The 20,895-nt window shown below is 38.8% G+C and overlaps 1 pseudogene across 1 annotated transcript in view; it reads left to right on the top strand.

The window, feature by feature from the left end:
• LOC110210006 (calcium-activated chloride channel regulator 1-like) overlaps nucleotides 1-20,895 on the top strand; it is a 54,631-nt pseudogene that overhangs the window by 14,649 nt on the left and 19,087 nt on the right. The window contains exons 2-6 of the transcript XR_013487147.1: nucleotides 7,110-7,218; nucleotides 9,316-9,460; nucleotides 9,821-9,968; nucleotides 15,844-15,952; nucleotides 18,907-19,071. The product of XR_013487147.1 is annotated as a calcium-activated chloride channel regulator 1-like (transcript). The remainder of the gene's footprint in view (nucleotides 1-7,109; nucleotides 7,219-9,315; nucleotides 9,461-9,820; nucleotides 9,969-15,843; nucleotides 15,953-18,906; nucleotides 19,072-20,895) is intronic.

A 20,895-nucleotide genomic window follows, 5' to 3' on the forward strand; every position in this document is an offset into this window, starting at 1 on the left:
ATTTGACAAGATTATAAATATATGTATGTGTGTGTGTGTGCGTGTGTACATATACACATATGGGTCTGTTAACTTTACATTTATGCTGTATATATTTTATATGGAGCTCATTGAAAATTGGGGTTGTTTCATTCTTTGTACTTGTGTTCTCAGGGCATAGCACAGCACCTGACACATAGCAGGTGCTTAGTAAATATTTGTTCATTGATTTTATACATACATAGTTGTAAATATATGCTTATTTGGCTTGGTGGTTAAGTATACAGTAATTTTTAAAGTAGCAGAAAAACTCAATATCATGGACATATAAATTAACCTATGAGTGAAAGATTTCTTCATATCTACTGTTCTGATGAACAGAATAAATGGATAAATGAATGAATGAACAAAAATGCATTTATTATACTCTTATAGATGTGTTAGACACTAAGATAATCCCTGGGATACAAATACAAAAATGAGACAATCCCTGTCCTCAAGAAGCTTATGTTCTAGCAGAGGGAAACAAAAAGTTCTCAGTGCTCAAAGCAAATCATAAGGAAGATCATGCCTTAAGTAGCTGGGTGAGGTTAACAAGGCTACAGCTGCTCATGATCATCTTCATTTCTAGGTGGCAGCTCATTTTACTTGCATTGTTCTACAGCTGGTGCAACCTGCACTCCCAGACTCCTCTCCTTTCTCTGAGAAGCCCAAAAGTTCCTGGGTTTTGATGTTCAGTGCAGCTTCTGCCTCCCGTGATCATTCAGTCTCTTCTTCCAGCTGGGAAAAATACTACTTCCCACCAACCCCCTTGCAGATGAGATACTTACACTCGTATATATTTTGTACAGAAAAATATGGGCACGTTATTTTCCCTAATATACTGTAAGCTTTTTGAGGGCAGGGAGTGTTTTGATTAGCCCTCAGTGTCCACATAGGAGACATGTCATAAATGCTTGTTAATTGATTGTCCCCTTAATCATCCCCTTTTATGGTTCCAAAACATCATCTGACTTGAGTTTACCTTTCACTCAATTTGATCATTCAATCTGGCCACTGAATTACTACCAAATGCCATTTCAGGCTTACCTTTCAAACCTGCCAGGCTTCAATACCTTATCTCTAAGAAGTATGAAGCAAAAAGATGGGCTTGGAGAATGGGTATTGAAAACAGCAAGAACTGTATTTATAAATTCTGGTAATTTGATAGCTCTCTAAATACTAGGTAGATTGGTAAATAAACTCATTTAAGTTATAAAGCAAACCTTGCAGGATGAAAATATAAAAATATTGATGATTCTATTTCCCTGTTGAGTTAATATTGGCACGTACCCAATCTCTTAATCTTTGCTTCCTTTTTTTTAAAATTAAAAGAGGACTAGGTCTCCTCATCTTGCTTAGACTGGAAGTACCCAAGATATTCACAGGCCTGATGCCACCACTGATCAGCATAAGAGATTTTACCTGCTCTGTTTCTGATGTGGGTGAATTCCACACTCTGTAGGCAACCTGGTACCCCACCCCGCTCCTGGGGTCTCACCATATTGACACCCCATTTAGTGTGGACTCCTGATCTGCATAATCCACTGCAGCTCAGAACTCCTGAGCTCAAGAGATCCACTGGCCTCTGCCTCCCTGGTAGCTGGGACTACAGGTGTATACCACAATAACAAATTCTCTTAACCTTTCCCATGTGGCTAAAGGTAAGGTATCAGAAAAAGGACTGCTCTTTATACCTCAGATAGGAATCCCTTCTAATATGTCTTTGACATGATCATCTATCCTCTTCTTTACTACGTGTAGTCATAATGAATTCATTATCTCAAAAGGCAGCCCATTTCACTTTTAGGCTGTTTTAAATATCAGAAAGTTGTTTCTAACACTCCAGTGAATCTCCAATGATGCCACTCATGACCTATCTATGCCTGTCCATTTAGTGCACCTCTTGACCATATCCTCCCACAAATTCATTATAAAGGTTCCATCCAATATGCTAGAGGCCTTTCTCACATTCACTTTGTGAATCCCAGTGCAGCATTCATACTGTTGATCATTTTATCCCCTCTGCTCCCTCAGGACCAACTCACCTTTTCTTCTCACCTCTCCACAAATAGGAGAGTAAAGTGACATTATAAAATACTTGGGAGTCTACCTACCAATACACACCCAGGAACTATATGAACACAAATACAAAACACTTTTCAGGCAAATAAAGACATATCTAGACAAGTGGTGAAATATTAATAGCTCATGAGTAGGCTGACCCAATATAATAAAAGTGACAATTCTACCTCATTTACTTATTCAGTGCCACATCAATCAAAATACCAAAGAATTATTTTATAGCGCTAACAGAACCCAATAATAATGATAATGATAAAATTCATCTGGAAGAACAAAAGGTCAAGAATATTAAGAGAATAAATTTTTTTAAATGGGAAAGAAGGGGAGTAGAGGAGGCGGGGAGAAAATTTAAAACTCAAAATCTTATGGAAGTTAATGTTGAAAACTAAAAATAAATAAATTATTTAAAAATAATAAATAAAATGTGAAGGAAGGTGACTTAGCAGTACCAGATTCCAAATAAGCATTAATCATGAAAACAACCTGATACTGGCTAAGAAATACAGTGGTAGATCAGTAGAATAGATTAGGTACATAATATACAGTAGTAAATGACCATGATAATCTAGTATTTGATGAATCCAAAGATCCAAATTTTAGGGGCAAGAACTCATCATTCGATCAAATTTGCAGGTCAAGCTGGAAAGCAATTTGGAAGAAATTAATTATAAATCAACATTTCATGTCATATACCAAGATAGGATCAAAATGAGTATATGATTTAAACATAAAGAGTTATATCATAAGTAAATTAGGGGAACATGGAAAATTTTACCTGTCAGATTTATGGATGAGTGAAGAGTTAGTTTATGACAGAGAGGATCACAGGAAGTTAAATGGGTAATTCTGATTATATGAAATTAAAACAGTTTTGCACAAACAAAACCAATGTAGCCAAAATTAGAAGGACAGCAAGAAACCGGGAGAAAGATTTTACACCATGTTTCTCTGATAAAGGCCTCATTTCTCAAACATACAGGGAACTGAACCAAATTTATTTAAAAAAAAAAGAGCCATTCCCTTATTGATAAATGATAAACAGATATAAACAGACAAGTCTTCAGAAGACGAAATCAGAGCTATCAATAATCCATGGGAAAAATGCTCTAAATTACTATTAATTGTTGTTAATTTTTCAGTTGTATTCAACTCTCTATGACCCCATTTGCAGTTTTTTCAGCAAAGATATTCTCCACATCATTTTTTAGATAAGGGAACTAAGACAAATAAGGTTGTGTTTTGCCCAAGGTCACATAACTAGTAAGTATCTGAGGCCAAATTTGAACTCAGGAAGATGAATCTTCCTGACTCTAGGTTCACTGCACTGCCTAGTTGCCCCAGTTAGAGAACACAAATTAAAACAACTCTGAGGTTCCACGTCGCACCCATCAGATTGGCTAACATGACAGAAAAGGAAAATGACAAATACTAGAGGAGATGTGGAAAAGCAGAAATAATGTACTGTTAATGGAGTTGTGAACTAATCCAGCTTTCTGGAGAACAATTTGGACCATACTCAAAGAGCTATAAAACTGTTTATCTTTGACCCAGCAATGCACTACCCAGTCTTTATCCTAGAGATCAAAGAAAAGAGGAAAGTATCTATACATGCAAAAAAGGTACAGCAGCTCTTTTTGTAGTGGCAAAGAATTAGAAATTGAAAAGATGCCCATCATTTAGGGAAAGGCTGAACAAATTGTTGTATATCATTGTGATGGATTACCATTGTGCTATAAGAAATAATGAGCAGGATGGTTTCAGAAAACCCCAGGAAGAGTTATATGAACTGATGCAAGGTGAAGTGAGCAGAGAACATTGTACACAGTAATAGCAATGTCTTAATGATGATCAACTGTAAAGAACTTGGCTACTCTGATTGATACAGTGATCCAAGACAACCCAGAAGATTCGTAATGAAAAGTGCTATCCACCTTCGAGACAGAACTGATGGACTCTGAGTACAGACTGAAATATACTTTTTTCACTTTCTTTGCTTCGTGCTTTTCATTGTTTTGGACTTGGGTTTTTGTTTGGTTTTGTTTTTGTGTTTTGTTGAGGTTTTTTTGCAACATGGCTAATATGGAAATATATTTTGCATGTATGTGGTAATTGATATCATGTTGCTTGCCTTCTAAATGGGTAGGGAAGGAGTGAGAGTGAGAGAATTTGGCACTCAAAAGTTTTTTAAAGTAAATGTTAAAAATTAATTAATTTTTTTTTAAAGTGAGGCCCAGGACAGGTTAAGGGACCTGTTCAAGCTCCACCTCTAAGAACAATGTCCTTTCCACTGCACTATCTTGCCTCCCTAATGTGCTGCAACTCTCCATTGCCCTTTGGGTGACCATCAACTTTAATTCTTTGGGGACTGTAGAGTTCCATCTGTTGTTGAGGGTCTGGATCCGTGATTTCTATGGCAATAGGGAACCACTCCCTCTGCAAAGGTGGATCAGTACCTGCTCTGTAACTTACAGTCTTAGGTGCCCATCCCTACCTTGGTTCTAAGGGAGGGGCTTGGTTTCATTAAAAGAACTGAAGTTCTTTCTTATTTGAGATAAAACTGGCCTCCCAGTACCATCTATCCCCTGATCTTAGTCCTTACTCTCTGATCAAGTCTAATCCTCTTTCATATAATAGCCCTTCACATATTTGGACATAGCTAGTATGTCTCAGCACAGTGCTCAAACATCCATCACATCTAGCTATTGATAAATAGACATGACCAAACCCTCCAAAAGTTGAGCAACCAAGATATATGTGTTCTGAGAAACTAACCTTGGCTTAGGGCGCTGAAGCAACCAGTGAAAACATTGGCTGCTGATTTCAGACCGCAGGGACATGCCAAAAGTCCCCTGAGCTCCTGAAAGAAGCCCTCTCCCTTGAAGGAGCTTGCTTCTGTTGAGGTTGGAGATGACCCAGTGGATATGACAAAGACCACATCAACCTCAAGTTGTAGTTGACTGATGGAAGTCCATAAGCAGTCGTCACTGTCCAAAAATCCTAGACAATCCAGAGAGGCAGCATAAAAAGAGTGTTGGATTTAGAGTACTAAACTTGAATTCATGGGACCAGAATTGAAATTTTGCTCTACCATTTACTTCCTTTATCACTTTGGGCAAGTCACTTAACTTCTCTGGTCCTCAGTTTCCTTATCTGTAAAATGAGAGGGTTGGAGTAGACGACCTTGCAACTCTAGCTCTATTATGTTATAATCCCCCAACTGCCCAATGAATAAATATAAAGGATTCTTAATGCTGCTAGTAGTCAGGGCAACCAATTGTAGCTGTTTCCATAGCGCTTAGCTTGTTTCCTGAAAGGTCCTGAAGGCTTTAAGAAACTAGCTCTTTTGCAGCCTGGCTCTACTCTTTCTACAATGTGGCTTCACATCCTAAAGTTCCAGAGCCCCAAGCATTTCAGGAGACAGTGTGGTACAATGGGAAGAGCTCTGAATTTGGAGTTGCAGGACCTAGGTTTGAATCTTAGCTCTACTTCTTACTACTGGCAGGATCATGGGGCAGTCCTTTAACCAATCTCAGTCTCATCCTCCTTATCTGTAAGAAGAGAAGATTGGACTAGATATCCTTTAAGATCTTACCCAGGTAGATCTATGAGTAATATGGGCTATGACAGGGTTGGCCAGTGCTGGCAAGCAGCTCTTGGTTGGATGTTTATTTTGTTGGGGTATGAGATAAAATCAAGTGGTCACCTCCAGTGGGTTTATGAGAGACGAAGATAAGCTATGCTAGGGATTAGGGGCAATTAACAGGCCAGAAGGAAGGGAATATGCTTGTGCTGCAGTTTGGAGAGGGAAGGACATAGTTCAGAGTATTATCTGAAGGGTAAAGAAATACTGCTGGGGTCAAAGGCATAACCAGTTCAAAAAGCAAGGCAGTCATGTAGAAGAGCAAGGCGGAAGCAGGGAAAGGGTGGAGTATAGGGGAATGCCCCAAACTGGGAGCTGTGCCCAAAGATGGAGGATGGGTGCAGGTTCTAAACTGAGGAGGTGAGGCGAGGGTACTGAGGAGAGGGAAAGGTCAGAAGCTGGAAGATGAGGCTATTCTATGGCATGAGGTACATTAAAGGTCCAAAGGGAAGGATCACAAAGCAATGTCACATGGAAAATCAATCAGGGCAGCCTCCTTTTATGGTAGTGGGACTATGCTAGCCGCACACCCCCCTTTCACTTACCTGGGTCCCTGTGCCTCCCACTCCCTAGCCCCCAACCCAAGGCAACAGAGCAAAGAGAGCCCCAGAAGGGAAGAAGTGCAAGGGACCCCTAACCAGCTTCCCCAGATTTATTCATTCTCTGGCCCTCCTGGACTCACTGGATTCCAGGCCACTCTTCCCCCTACCACAAAGTATCTACCTATAAGGGGAAAAAAAAACAAACCAACTGCTGTTCCCTGTCTGACTAATCCATTGCTCAGCTCCAGCTCATCATAGATCCAGATAAACCAGACAAGATTTTCTTCTTCCCTCCCAGTCCTTCCAGGCCCAAAAGAGTGACTCCTGCTCTTAAGAGATAATGAAGAGCATTTCTGTCAGGAGGAACTGTTCCTTCGGTTTTTAAATGAACCTTTGCATTTATGTTTCCTTCCTGATCCTCTCTAACTTCCATTCAACACCCTTCCATTAGTGATTCATATGTTGTTCTGTGATGACATTTACAAAAAATAATGTATCCCTTATTGGGATAAATCAGTCAGAGAACAGCTCATATTTAGTTGTCATAACAAGTAAGAGAAACTTTTTTGCAGCAACATATCTTTCTCTGACATCTAGATCCTTAGAATAAACAAGGTATATGGAGTTTACCTCCAGAGGCAAGATTATTAGGGATTTTCTTCCTCATATTTATGCAAACTTTCTGGTCTAGATCAAATTCCTGAAATTGATCATAAGAATATATATAGTCTTCCAGTGACATTTTCCATGGCTTCATGGACATATGAGCTAAAATGGGGTCATTTCCAAATGTTATTCTGATCCTAGCATTGGGTCTTCTACAGGCTGTGGAAGGGTCAATGATACAGCTGAACAACAATGGGATGTGATAGCATTGTGATGGCAATTAATCCCAGTATGCCCAAGGATGAAAAACTCATTCAAAAAGCAAAGGTAAGGGAGAAAAGTTGTTAACCATGTATTTCTACGTCAGTAGGCTTTTTCTACTCATGCTATCAACACAAAGACAAAACACAAGCTTTATATCCATTCTTCCCTCCCCCGTACATTGATTGTACTTATGTTTTACACAGTGTTCTCTGAAATGCCAGTTGGAGGGAGTTATTCATCTGTTTGGTAAATGTGTGTCTTCATTGCAGGTCTTCACAGTTGTAATCATTCTCCACATCTGTGAACTTGTGAACAGCGTACCTATAAACATAATTTTCTCAGTCTACTGTACTGAGGAAGAAGAGAGAGTAGGGAAGTAGCAGGGAGGGACTTCAGTCTACCTTTCCAGACATTTCATAGACTTCACAGAGACATCTAGGTGGTACGATAGATAGAGAGCTTTGGCCTGGAGTCCAGAAGACCTGAATTCAAATCTAGCCTCAGAAACTTATTCAACAATGTGACCCTGAGTAAGTCACTTAACTGCTGCCTGCCTCAGTTTCTTCATCTGTAAAATAGGGACAATAAGAACACCTACTACCTACAATTATTGTAAGGATCAAATGAGATAATAATTGTAAAACACTTAGCTCAGTGCCTGGCTCATACTAAGTGCTATATAAATAGTAAACATTATTATGTTAGCTATTACCTCACAGGGCTGTTGTGAGGATCAAATGAGATAATACTTGTTTAAAAAAAAAAGGACTTAACTCAGCACCTGGCACATAGTAGGAGCTGTATAAATGTTTATTCCTTTCCATCTCACCTCTTCAAGAATTCCGCATCTCAGTCAACCTGGCTTACTTGGCAGTTCCTTTAACTTGGTGTTTTATTTCCCATTTCCATATCTTTGTATGGTCTGTGCCCCATGTCTGGAATGCACTCTTTCCATACCTTCGACTCTAAGAATCTCAAGTTTCTGCAAGGTTCAGTTCAGGTGCCACCTCCTAAAGGAAGTCTTTCTTGACCACCAACCAACTTCTTCCTCCTCCTTGTTAATACACTCTCACATTAGCTTGTATTTACTTACTGATCTGTGCTTGAGGTGGATGAAAGTTCCTTAAGGAAAGGGACCATTTCATCTTTTGTCTCTGTAGTGCCCAGTGCCTTACACAAAGTATGAATGTAAAAAACGGTTGTGGTTTTGAATTTGATCAGAAGAGATAGCTCCAAAGGCTGTGCTTTGGACACATCATTTTCACCTCTCTCTGACTGCATATTTTCATCTGTCAAATAAGGAAGTTGGACCAGATGACCTGGAAAGGACCAGAAAGTCCTTCCCTGCTCTAACATCCCTGAATCTATCAACAGATACATTAGAAAGCTGAATGAATCCATCCAAGTTTGGATTTTTCCCTCAATATTCAATTTCTTCAGTATTAATTTAAAAGTCCTTCAATTTTGTCCTCATTAGTCTACCAGGGAGATAATCTGTGCATAGATGATGAAGACTGGAACATTCTATCAACAAACATTTATTAAGTACTTCACATGTGCTACACAGATTAAGCATCTTTTCCTTATGTTCCTACTACCTCCCATTACTCTGAATAATTAGGATTTCCACCACAAAACGTTAACTACAATAGTGTAAATGAAAGGACAACAAATTAAAATGTTAGGCTGGGAAATTATAATTGACCAAGCTTAGCCTCAAAAAAGAGGTAGGAGACTATCCCTGACGTAGCTGATATTTTGGTTGGCTTTGCTGAATTGTCTTTTTTTCTTTTTTAAAAATTCTTTGTTTTAGGAGATGACTCCTCAGGAGGAAAAAGGAGAAGAGATAAATTAGGAAATTCAGATGATGTAAAAATGATTAATACTGGTCAACCCTTTACAAAATTAGGCTCTTCACTTGGAAAGCCTGAAACTTTAATTTTCAGTTATTAGATCAAGTACAAGGATGGTTGCTTTTTTAGATCATAACCTAAGCCTTCTCATTGGTCAGGTTGATTTTTTTTTTGGGGGGGGGCTCCATTCTTTGCCTGAATATTTAGGAGTATGTCTGTTACGGATATGGTTTCTGGCGCACATTTTCACTCCCTGTTCCCATTTTGTTGTGAAATCATGACTCCGTGCATCTTTTTAATCTGTCAGGAAATGGTAACGGACGCTTCTACTTTCTTTCCTCTTCCACACTACAAGTAAAAGAGCTTATTTCAGGAATGTGAGCATTCTAATTCCCATGACACAGACCTCTAAACCTGAGTATTTAACTCCCAAACTGGAGTCCTATGAGCAGGTAAGATTTGTGAGCAGCGCTCACAAATTCAGCCACTCCTTCCTGAAAGGTGGTGGATTTTTTAATTTTTGCATTTTTTCCAGTGATGTGATGTACCTTGTTTTAGAAACTACATTACAGGGGCAGCTAGGTGGTGCAGTGGATAAAGCTCCAGCCTTGAGTCAGGAGGACCTGAGTTCCAATCCAGCCTCAGACACTAGATACCTACTAGTTGTGTGACCCTGGGCAAGTCACTTAACCCCAATTGTTTCACCAAAAACCAAAAAATAACCCTACATAGAAGCTACATTCCACATGCAATGTTATCACTTGTTTGTTTTTATTCTCTATTAAATGTCTTTTCCCCCCTTAACTTCTTAGGCAGATGTCATAGTTGCTGATTCTTACTTGAAATATGGAAATGATCCCTATACACTACAATATGGACAGTGTCAAGGAAAAGGATGATATATACATCTCACTCCTAACTTCTTGCTAGACGATAATGGGCATATCTATGGACCCCGGGGTACAGAATAGGTTTGATTTTTATTTTTGAATTTTGGTCTAAAACTGAATGTATTATTGTGATTATTGGTGTTATTAAAGATTTTTAAATGGAAAAAATGTACACAACACTGATTGTTTGGAAACCTGTGGTAGCAGAGCTTAGCCCAGTTAGATTTCTTTTTTTTTTTCTTTTTTAATTTTTTTTTCATACGCTTTTGAGTTGAAAATTTTTCTCCCTTTTTCTCCCCCCCCATCCTCCCCAAGACGGTGCACAGTCTGACATAGGCTTTACATTTACATTCCCATTAAACATATTTTCACATTAGTGAAGTTGTAAGTAAAAATTAAAACCAATAGGAGGAACCATCAGAAAGATGAAACAAAACTCAACAGAAGGTAAAAATAAGTGAGAAATGATTCGACTTCCATAGTTCTTTCTTTGGATGTGGACAGCATTTTCCTTCCCAAGGCCTCTGGGGATGTCTTAGATCCTCGTAATGCTGAGAAGGGTTCAGTTTAACATTCTTAGTCGTCGCATAACGTGGCTGCTATTGTGTACAAAGTCCTCTTGGTTCTGCTCACTTCACTCAGCATCAGACCATATAAGTCTTCCCAGGTTTTTCTGAAGTCAGCCTGTTCATCATTTCTTATAGCACAATAGTATTCCATTACATTCATATACCACAACTTGCTCAGCCATTCCCCAATTGATGGGCATTCTCTCAATTTCCAATTCTTTGCCACCACAAAAAGAGCTGCTATGTATATTTTTGTACATGTGGGTCCTTTTCCCATTTGTTTGATCTCTTTGGGATATAGCCCTAGAAGTGCTATTGCTGGATCAAAGGGTATGCACATTTTTGTATCCCTTTGGGCATAGTTCCAAATTGTTCTCCAAAATGGTTGGAGCATTTCACAACTCCACCAACAATGTATTAGCGTTCCAATTTTCCCACATCCTCTCCAACATTTATCATTTTCCTGTTTTGTCATGTTGGCCAATCTGATAGGTGTGATGTGGTACCTCAGAGTTGTTTTGATTTGCATTTCTCTAATCAATAACGATTTAGAGCATTTTTTCATATGACTATAGATGGCTTTAATTTCTTCATCTGAGAACTGTCTGTTCATATCCTTTGACCATTTATCAATTGGGGAATGGCTTGTGTTCTTATAAATTTGTCTTAATTCTCTATATATTTTAGAAATGAGGCCTTTATCAGAAAGACTGGTTGTAAAAATTCTTTCCCAATTTTCTACCTTCCTTCTAATCTTAGTTGCATTGGCTTTGTTTGTGCAAAAACTTTTCAATTTAATGTAATATTATTTCATTGTCTATGGTGCCTTTTAGCAGGATGTAGTTTCCTTCCTTATCTCTTTTGATTAGATCTATTTTTGCTTTTGCTTTATCAGAGATCAGGATTGCTACCCCTGCTTTTTTTACTTCAGCTGACACATAATATATTCTGCTCCAGCCTTTTACCTTTACCCTGTATGTGTCACTCTTTTTCAAATGTGTTTCCTGTAAACAACATATTGTAGGATTATGGTTTTTAATCCATTCTGCAATCCGTTTCCATTTTATGGGAGAGTTCATCCCATTCACATTCACAGTTATGATTACTATCTGTGTCTTTTTCTCCATCCTTTTTTCCCCCTATTTATGCTTTTCTTTCTCCTTTTTCCTTTCTCCCTTCACTAGTGTTTTGCTTTTGACCACCGCCTCCTTCAGTCCCTTCCCCCTTTTATTATCCCTTTCCCTTTTCTTCCCCTTTAGTCTTACTGCTGCTTCCCTCCCTTCTTTCCCCCCTCCCTTTTCTTTCCCCTTTTCCCTCCTACTGCTATAGGGCAAGTTAGATTTCTATACCTAACTGATTATATTATGCCCTTCTTGAGCCTAATCTGATGAGAGTAAGGTTCAAACAATGCTCCCCCCCTTCTTTCCCTCTGCTGTAATAGGATTTTGTGTCTTTTCCTGTAATGTAATTTACCCTTGTCTGCCTCCTCCTTTCTCAGTACTTTTCTAAGATTAGATTGATCCACTTATTTGGATCCATTTAACCCACTTGATTAGATTTTTTTTTATCATTACATCAAAGTCAACTAATATCCACCCTCTTTATGTATACTCCTTTAACAAGGTGTAATAACAATACAGTTCTCAAGGGTTGCAAGTCTCATATTCCCTTGTAGGGGTTTAAACATCCCCCCCCTTATTAACAACATATTGTATCCTTCTGTCCCATTTACCTTTTTAAGTCCTTCTTGAGTCCTGTACTTGAAGATCAAATTTTTTGTTGAGCTCTGGTCTTTTTATCAGGAAAGTTTGGAAGTCTCCTATTTCGTTGAATATCCACCTCCTCCCTTGAAAAATGATGCTCATTTTTGCTGGGTAATTGATCCTTGGCTGCATTCCAAGCTCCTTTGCCTTATGGAATATCATGTTCCATGCCCTGCGGTCTTTTAATGTAGAAGCTGCAAGGTCCTGTGTAATCCTGACTGTGGTTCCATGATATTTAAATTCTTTCTTTCTGGCTGCTTGCAGCACCTTCTCTTTCATCTGGTAATTTTGGAATTTTGCTATTATATTTCTTGGCATTGTCAATTTGGGATCTCTTTCAGGTGGTGATCGGTGGATTCTTTCTATGGTTATTTTCCCTTCTGGTTCTAGGACTTCTGGGCAGTTTTCCTTTATGATTTCCTGAAAGATACTGTCCAGGCTCTTTTTTTCATCATGATTTTCAGGTAGTCCAATAATTTTTAAATTGTCTCTCCTGAGTGATTTTCCAGGTCGGTTGTTTTACTGATGAGGTATTTTACATTTTCATTATTTTTTCATTTTTTTGTTTCTGTTTGACTGATTCTTGCTCTCTCATAGAGACATTAGTTTCCATTTGTCCAATTCTAGTTTTTAACAGATTGTTTTCTTCTGTTAGTTTTTGTACTTCCTTCTTCAACTGGCCAATTGTGTTTTTTAGGGACTTGTTTCCTTCAGCATACTCTTCTGTTAGATTTTGTACTTCCTTCTTCAACTGGCCAATTGTGTTTTTTAGGGACTTGTTTTCTTCAGTGTACTCTTCTGTTAGTTTTTGTCCTTCCTTCTTCAATTGGCCAATTGTGTTTTTTAGGGACTTGTTTTCTTCAGTGTATTTTTTTTCCAACTGGCCAATTGTATTTTTGAAGGACTCTTCTGCCTCTCTCATTTGACTATTAAAATCCTTCTTGAGCTCTTCTAAGAAGGCTTTTTGGGCTTCAGACCAGTTCATATTCCCTTTTGTTGTTGCAGATGTGGGTTTGTTGACAATGTTGTCCTCTTCAGAATTTCTGTCTTGATCTTCACTCTTCTCATAATATGAATCTATGGTATGTTTCTTTTTACTCATGGTGTTTCTTATTCCCTGGCCTTTAAAGAGATTGAGCTCTCCTGCTGGGGAACAGAGGGTACTGACCCAAGCTTCTCGTGTTGGGAGCCTAGGTCTTGGTCACTGGCTTTGTGTGCTGGGGCCTCTTATGTTGGCAATTAGAGGCTGTAGGTTTCTGGCAGCTTACCTTGTGTTGGGCTGGAATCAGCAAGGCTGGAACTTTCAGGCAATTCTAGGTTGCCTGCTTTTCCTTTCCTTTAGCTTTCTTCCACTCCTTTTAGATGGCTGCTGCAGGATGTTTATCTGCCTGGGGCCCCCTGCAGTGTTGTCTCCCTCATTTCTGCTAATGCACTGGGAGATTCCTTTGCAGTGGATTGCTGAGACTCCTGGTAGTTTTCTGAGCTGGTTTCCACCGTTCCCACCGCCCTCACTGAGGCACTCGGAGGTCTAGGTGTTGGTGTTTGCCTGCTCTACCACCTGGGCTTCAGGATCTCTTCACAATTGGGGGCGTCAGGGCTCCTACAGCTCACTTGGTGTTGGGTTGGAATCAGCAAGGTTGGGGCTTTAGGAAGCCTTTAGGTTGTTTTCTTCACCTCCTTTCAGATGAATGCTGCAGGGTACTTATCTGCCTCGGGCCCCTTTTTTTTGCTGAGGCACTGGAATATGGGTTTGCTGGGCTACTGCACTGCTACTCCTTGTCTTTCTTCTAGTTCAGGTGTTCCAGGGTTTGTTTGTTTTTTTTTTTTCTGGGGTGATATTTTCTGGGTTTTCAGAGGTTGATACAGGAGAGTGAGAGTGACTACCTTTTCACTCCGCCATCTTGGCTCCCAGAAGCGGAAGTCCCAGTTAGATTTCTTGAGTAACAATTTTCTTAGAATTTAGAACAAAATGAGTTATGTATTTGTACATCAGACATGGATTTGAAGTGTTTTTCACGTATTTGTGTGTTCATATACATATATAGTACTAATGTATTCATATATAATATTTTAATATTGGTATGCTATATAAATATTTTATATATTATATAGAATTATAGATATATATCATATATAATTATATATATCATCTATATTGTTCAATCGTTCAGTCACATCTGACTCTTCATGACCTCTTATGGGGTTTTCTTTTCAAATATGCTGGAGTGGTTTGCCATTTCCTTCTCCAGTAGATTAAGGCAATCAGAGTTTAAGGGACTTGCCCAGGGTCACACAGCTAGTAAGTGTCTGAATCTGGTTTGAATGCAGGTCTTCCTGACTTCAGGCCTTCCTGACTTCAGACCGGCACTCTATCCACTGAGCCATGTAGCAGCCTATATACAATTATTATATATCATATAGAATTATAGCTATATTTTCTATCTTACTATATTTAATTAATTAATTAATTAATATAAGAAAATTATATATATGAGTTTGCTCTCAGGGAAGAGGAAGAAACAAATTGGAAAATGTAAGTGATGCAAAAAAATTAAAAACTGGCTAACCTTAAAAATCAGGAAATGTGTATATAGGTATGTGTGTGTATATATATATGCATATATATATATATATATGCATATATATATATATATACACATATATACATACATATGTGAAAGAGAGAGAAATAAAAAGAGAGACAGATAGATATAGTACTAATAAAATGACAGTTTCTATCGTCCTTCTTATCTTCCTCTCTGCCTACTCTTTCCCCAAACCCTACCCCCAACAAATGGTCCAGGGAAGAGAACATCGGCATTAGGGTCAGAGGATCTGGGTTCAAATCCCACCTTCTACATTTATTACCTGTGTGATCTGAGGCAAGTCACAGCCTCCCCAGGCTTCAGGTTCCTCATCCGTGAAATAGAGGGCCTCTGAGAATCCTGGCGGCCTCAGCCGTGGGTACCATTTGGATTCAGACATCCCCAGTACGGTCAATGAAGATGGCAGCATTGTTGCAAGTTGTGTCTCTGAAGGGAATTCAGGAGACTCTGGAGGAAGCAGGCAGTCAGTCACACATAGTAGTACTGAACAATTTGCATAATTGGAATTTTTCCAGTCGGCCTCAATCCTTTGTTGCTTACCCAGTAACAAGCTCCTAAGCCTCTAACTTCTTCCACTCTCCCAATTGGATTTAATTAGTCTCCTGGATTTAATCTGGCCTCCACTGTGGGCATCAGCTTGCACCCATTCAGGTGCATGATCTATAATCCCTGCTATTGACTTTGGCTTCTACTTCTGATATCACAACCCCTGGCCCTCGAAAATCACCCCAAGAACCTCTCTTTGTTTCTTCCGTAATTCTGCACCTTCTTCTCTTTAACTAACCTCATGGATTTTGTCAACTATTTCAGCTAAATCTTCTCCCCTTTTCTCCATCACAGCCTAAGATTGGTGGTGGAATCCCCACGTAGTCTCTGCTGGTTCCCTGCCTTCTTCTTGAGTGGAACAGTGAGAACAGTACACCTGTGTAGCAAATGATTTTAAATATGCAAAAAATGTACAACAGCTGTCGTGTTCCATGTTTCTGAGTACTAATGTTCCCTCACAGGCAAAGTGTTTGTCCACAAATGGGCCCATCTCCAGTGGGGAGTGTTTGATGAATACAATTTTGACCAGCCATTCTACATTACCAGTCTGAATACTGTTGAAGTCACAAGGTATTGAACTACTGAACTGGCCGGTTATTAAAACGTTTGCCTCATCCTACCACCTAATTCTATGAGTTGATGAGCTACAGGAAAGACACAAAACTCCTGAGTGAAGAAGGCAGCATGGAGCCAGTGAGACATCCTGATCTCATGGAGAGGGCATTGGACTGGGAATGAAAATACCCAAGATTGAGTCCCAGCCCAGCAGCTTATGAGGGTTGCGCTTTTGCAAATCACAATTAATCTCTACAAGCCTCACTTTCTAATTTGTAAAATGGGGATAACACCCTACCTCAAGGAGTTGTTGTGAGGATCAAATGAATAATGTTTGTTAAGCTCTTTGCAGCCTTAAAACATTTATTTAAATATAAGCTATAATTATTATTTATTTCAAAGCCCAGGCTTTCCTTTTTCAACAGGAGGTGCAGCCTTGATGCAATTAAGGCACTTTTTTCTGGTACATGTAGACACCACCTTGGTTTGAGAGCTGAAAGGAAAGGGGGGACCTTTCAAGAATTGTTGGTGACTGACAGCTTCTGGGAAAGCTTTGTTGCTGGAGAGCAAACCAAAGAAGCAGCCGGCCCTATAGCCTAAGCTCCCAGTGATCTGAAGCTTGTGGCTAGAATTCTGAGACCTGTCTTCCCCTTTTGGAATGTTTTTGAGAACTGGGGTATCTGATGTATTGAAACTATGGCAGTGCAGCTCTGCAGCAAATCCCTTAATCTTAAAAACAAATTGTTTCTCTCAGCAGTGAGTGAGTGGCTTTGTTAGAAATACAAATTTACATTAGCTTCGGCAGGGGATTCATGAATGTACAGGCTGTCTGAACTTCATTGAAAGAGGAAGTCAAATCTTAATCCTGAAGAAAAGACTAGAAAATTTGCTTCCTTCCTGTCTTTGCAGGGGTAGGGGACTATGGATATGGAACATTGTATACAATGTCAGACTTGGTTGATTTTTGGTTAGTTTTGCTGAACTTATTTATTTTTCTTTTTTCAAGTGTCTTTTTTTAGTGTTTATTCCCCTTTGTTTCCCCTCTTTACTTTTAATTCTTTGTTACAAGAGATGGTTTCACTAGATATGAAAGAGAAGAGATATTTTTGGAAATGAATATGATGTAAAAACAAAAGATTTTGATAAAAATTTAAAAACATAAACATTTTCCCTTTCCATCCCCCAGAGAGAGAGAGAGAGAGAGAGAGAGAGAGAGAGAGAGAGAGCGCAAAATACATTTATCCACACTAGTCAGACCTACAACCACCAATACAGTGTTATAGGTAATAGGTATTCAACAAATGTAAAACTACACAGCATGTTTGCTGTTGAGATTCATGGTAAATTTGGGTGAGGAAAAGTGATGAAAGCAGAGCCAAAAGAACACTCTTTGTAGCGAATGCAACTGTGGAGGCAGAGGAAAGAGTGTTGGATCTGAGGCAAAAGGCCTGGGTTCAGACTCTGACTTTGCTACTTACTGCCTACGTGACCTTGGGTAGATAGCTCAGCCTCCTCTTTAGGCACCAGCTTTTCTCATCTCTAAAAAGACAGAGGTTGCATTAGGTGACCTCAATGGTCCCTTTCACCTCTAAATATATTATCCTGTGTAAGTGAAGACTGTAACACCCAAAGGCAAGAAACTCCAGGTCAAACAAAATAGACTATTTTAGTACCAAATGACTAAAGTTAAAGTGTATATCCTTTGGGTTCACATGGGCAAAAGGATGTATGATATGTCAGAATCACTCTAGAAGGCAGTTTTGCTTAAATGGTTTCCCAGAATGTACTTACTGGGAAGTTTAGTAGGAGTATTGTTGGGATATGTCTACTTGGACAAAACAAAACTACTAAATAAAAAATAATGAGGAACATTGTAGTACTTCAGCTAAAATGGAATGTTTGGTGTATAACTTGTTTATTTAAATATGTTTTATTAATATATTTTATTTATTTTTATATTATATATATGTATATATATCTTTTATTATTTTTTTGTTTTGATATTTGTATCTATACTCCACCCCCTTCCCAGAGAGCCGTCCCTTTTAATAAATCATTTTAGAAGATGAAGGAAAAATAGTTCAGCAAAACTAATCAATAGATCAAAAAGTTTGGCGTTATGTTCTGTGTTCCATAGCTAGATTCCTAGGGGCAGCTAGGTGGTATAGCAGATAGAGCACCAGCCCTGAAATCAGGAGGACCTGAGTTCAAAGCCGACCTCAGACCAAACAATTGACACTTACTAGCTGTGGGACCCTGAGCAAGTCACTTAACCCCAATTGCCTAAAAAAACAAACAAACATATCTAGACTCCTACTTCTGCCAAGGAATGGCAGTTTCTTTGGGTCAAGCTCTATCAGTATAATTTCAAAACCTTCATTCTAAATTATTTTGTCATCATTTCTTCTCTTTCTATTGTTGCAGTCATTGTGCATTTTGTTTTCCTAGTTCTGCTTATGTCCCTTTCCATCAGTTCATATAAATTTTTTTGTGCTTTTATGTATTAATCATATTCAGTGTTACTCGCAATACAATGATATGCCATTACATTCCTGGGCCACATGTTGTTTATCTCCTAACCACCCTGTTGTTTCTGCTTCTTTGATGCTTCCACAAAAAGTGCGGCTATAATTTGGTGCATAAAGAACTTTTCTTTTTGTCCTTCATCTCTTCAGGGTACATACCTGGCAGTGGAATCTTTGGGTTAAAGCATATGGATTCTTTTCATTTTCTTTGCATAATTCCAAATTGCTCTCCAGAGTCGCCAGACCAATTCACAGCTCTGCCAACCGTGTATCTGTGTGCCCATCTTTCCACAGCCCTTCCAACTTTGCATCATCTTGTCTTTTATCATTTTTATGATGTGGCGTTTATGTTAATTATCTCAATTTAAAGATTTGGGGATAGTAACTCTTTTTAGTAATTAATTTACCAATTTTTTTGTTTCGATATAATCTATTTTCTTGTAGGTGTTCAAAAGACATTACTGGTGTTAACAGAGTATTGAAATGCAGTAATGAGAGCTGTGCAAAACCAACCAACAGACAGGAATGTATGAAACAAAATGTCAGTTTATATCAGCAAAATCACAGAATGCAAAGGCATCCATAATGTTTATGCAAAGCCTAGATTCTGTAAGTGTCTTAACCATTTCTATACCCATCTCAAGCACTAAGGTTTGGAGTTGCCATAGCAGTGGCCTTAGGAGTTAAGAATAATTCAATTAAGAGCAACTGAAAAACTCTGTCTCTATTTTCTTTTCTGGGTTAGAAATTCCTATCGCAAACTTTCTTCTAGCTCTTTTTTTTTTGTCTCCAAATGTGCTATACTACTTTTCTGAAATAACTCACTCTTATTTTGAAAATGTCATTTCAGCATTAGAACCTCTATAAAAAAGAGCATTTTTAAGGGCTAAGTACTAGAAACTAAGTAGGAGAATACAAAGATCAGCAAAAATTGTCTCTGTCCGCAAGGAACTCACAGTCTGTACAGGCATAGTAGATGGGAGAAATAAGAGGAGAAAAAAGAGAAACAATGAGGAAAGAAGATTTCTATTTGAACAGTGTAGAAAACCTGTGGAGAGATTTCAAGCCCCAAACTTAAGTCATTGATTTAAATTATCGAGTTAACATTCACCAGTTCATGGCCAATGGTCTCCTTGACTATTTGGGGCTAGATCTGTTGTGGGCCGGGATGCTGGGGGAACTGAGAGGCCATAATGTAAGCCCACACGCTGCCATAACATCAACCAGTGCTACTGTGAGCAAGGTGTAAACGGGGGACGATTTAAGTTAACTTTGCCTCCAGGTGGATTGACTTGGAACTCAGTTGTGGCCCTTTAGGTGAAAGGATTATAAAAGTGTTTTAGGACTTTGGGGAAAAGTTCCTAAGGCCCCAGGGAACCTCCTAGCCGACTGCTTTTTTACATTCTTACTGATGATTTGACTTCGTAAACTTTTTAAAGGCTTTAAGAGCTCTTTGGGGAGGATGGGAGGAGGTAGAGGTGCTGTATTAATATATTTTAATCAAATGGATTGTTTGTTTTAACCCTGGGTGTCTGAGTGATCCTTTGTACCAGATAAGGAACTGGAACCAGGAGATTAAGAAAGACACTTCCTAAATAAATGCGAATTGGAATCCATGTGGTGTATCACAAAGAGCTCAGGATTTAGAGTCAGGGACCTGGGTGCAAATTCCACCTTTGTGACCTAACCTCTCCAGTCTTAGTTCCTCATCTGTAAAATAAGGGAGTTGAACCGGCTGAGTGACCCTGGGCAAGTCACTTGACCCCACGCCTCACCAAAAAGCAAAAAAAAAAAAAGAGTTGTACTAGAATAGATAATGTCTACAGTGTCTTCTTGTTCTCAACCTGTAATCATCAGAGCCAGAGAGGAGGTATATATGGAAAGATACTGGAGAGATGAAAGGAACTGACCTGTCCCAGTCTACCTTGGCTCTGTAGACCCTTTTAGAGCTGCCCCAGCCCAAACCAGTATGCCTGACATAGGACTGTCCAAATATACCTGACTCCAAAATCAGCTCATTCCATCACGCTGCTCCTTGTAGAGGCAGAAAGGATTTTTTTAAGTACTCTTATTTATTAAAATGTATCCTCTCCTAGGGTTCAAAAGTAAGGCTAATTTTCTTAATGTCAAACCACTAACATCAAGGGATCAGGATTTCGAGGGATGACGCTTGATAATTTTCTATTATTTCATATGAAAATGTCATGTTTGGAAAAAGTTGTTTACATGCCATGTAAGCATGTACCAGTGTATGCCTTTCACAGTACCATTACCAGAACAAAAAGGCTCCAATAAAGACACACACTTGTTATTTTCTTTAAAAGACTGACACAAGTTATGTATTTACACGAAAAGATCACAACTCAAAGAGACATTCCCATAAATACTTTCAACCTCTTATTTAGGAAATCTGAGTATGACAGAGCCTTTATT

This window comes from Phascolarctos cinereus, unplaced genomic scaffold (genome assembly GCF_003287225.1).
Source record: "Phascolarctos cinereus isolate Bilbo 61053 unplaced genomic scaffold, phaCin_HiC Scaffold_5;HRSCAF=322, whole genome shotgun sequence".
Classification (NCBI taxonomy): Eukaryota; Metazoa; Chordata; class Mammalia; order Diprotodontia; family Phascolarctidae; genus Phascolarctos; species Phascolarctos cinereus.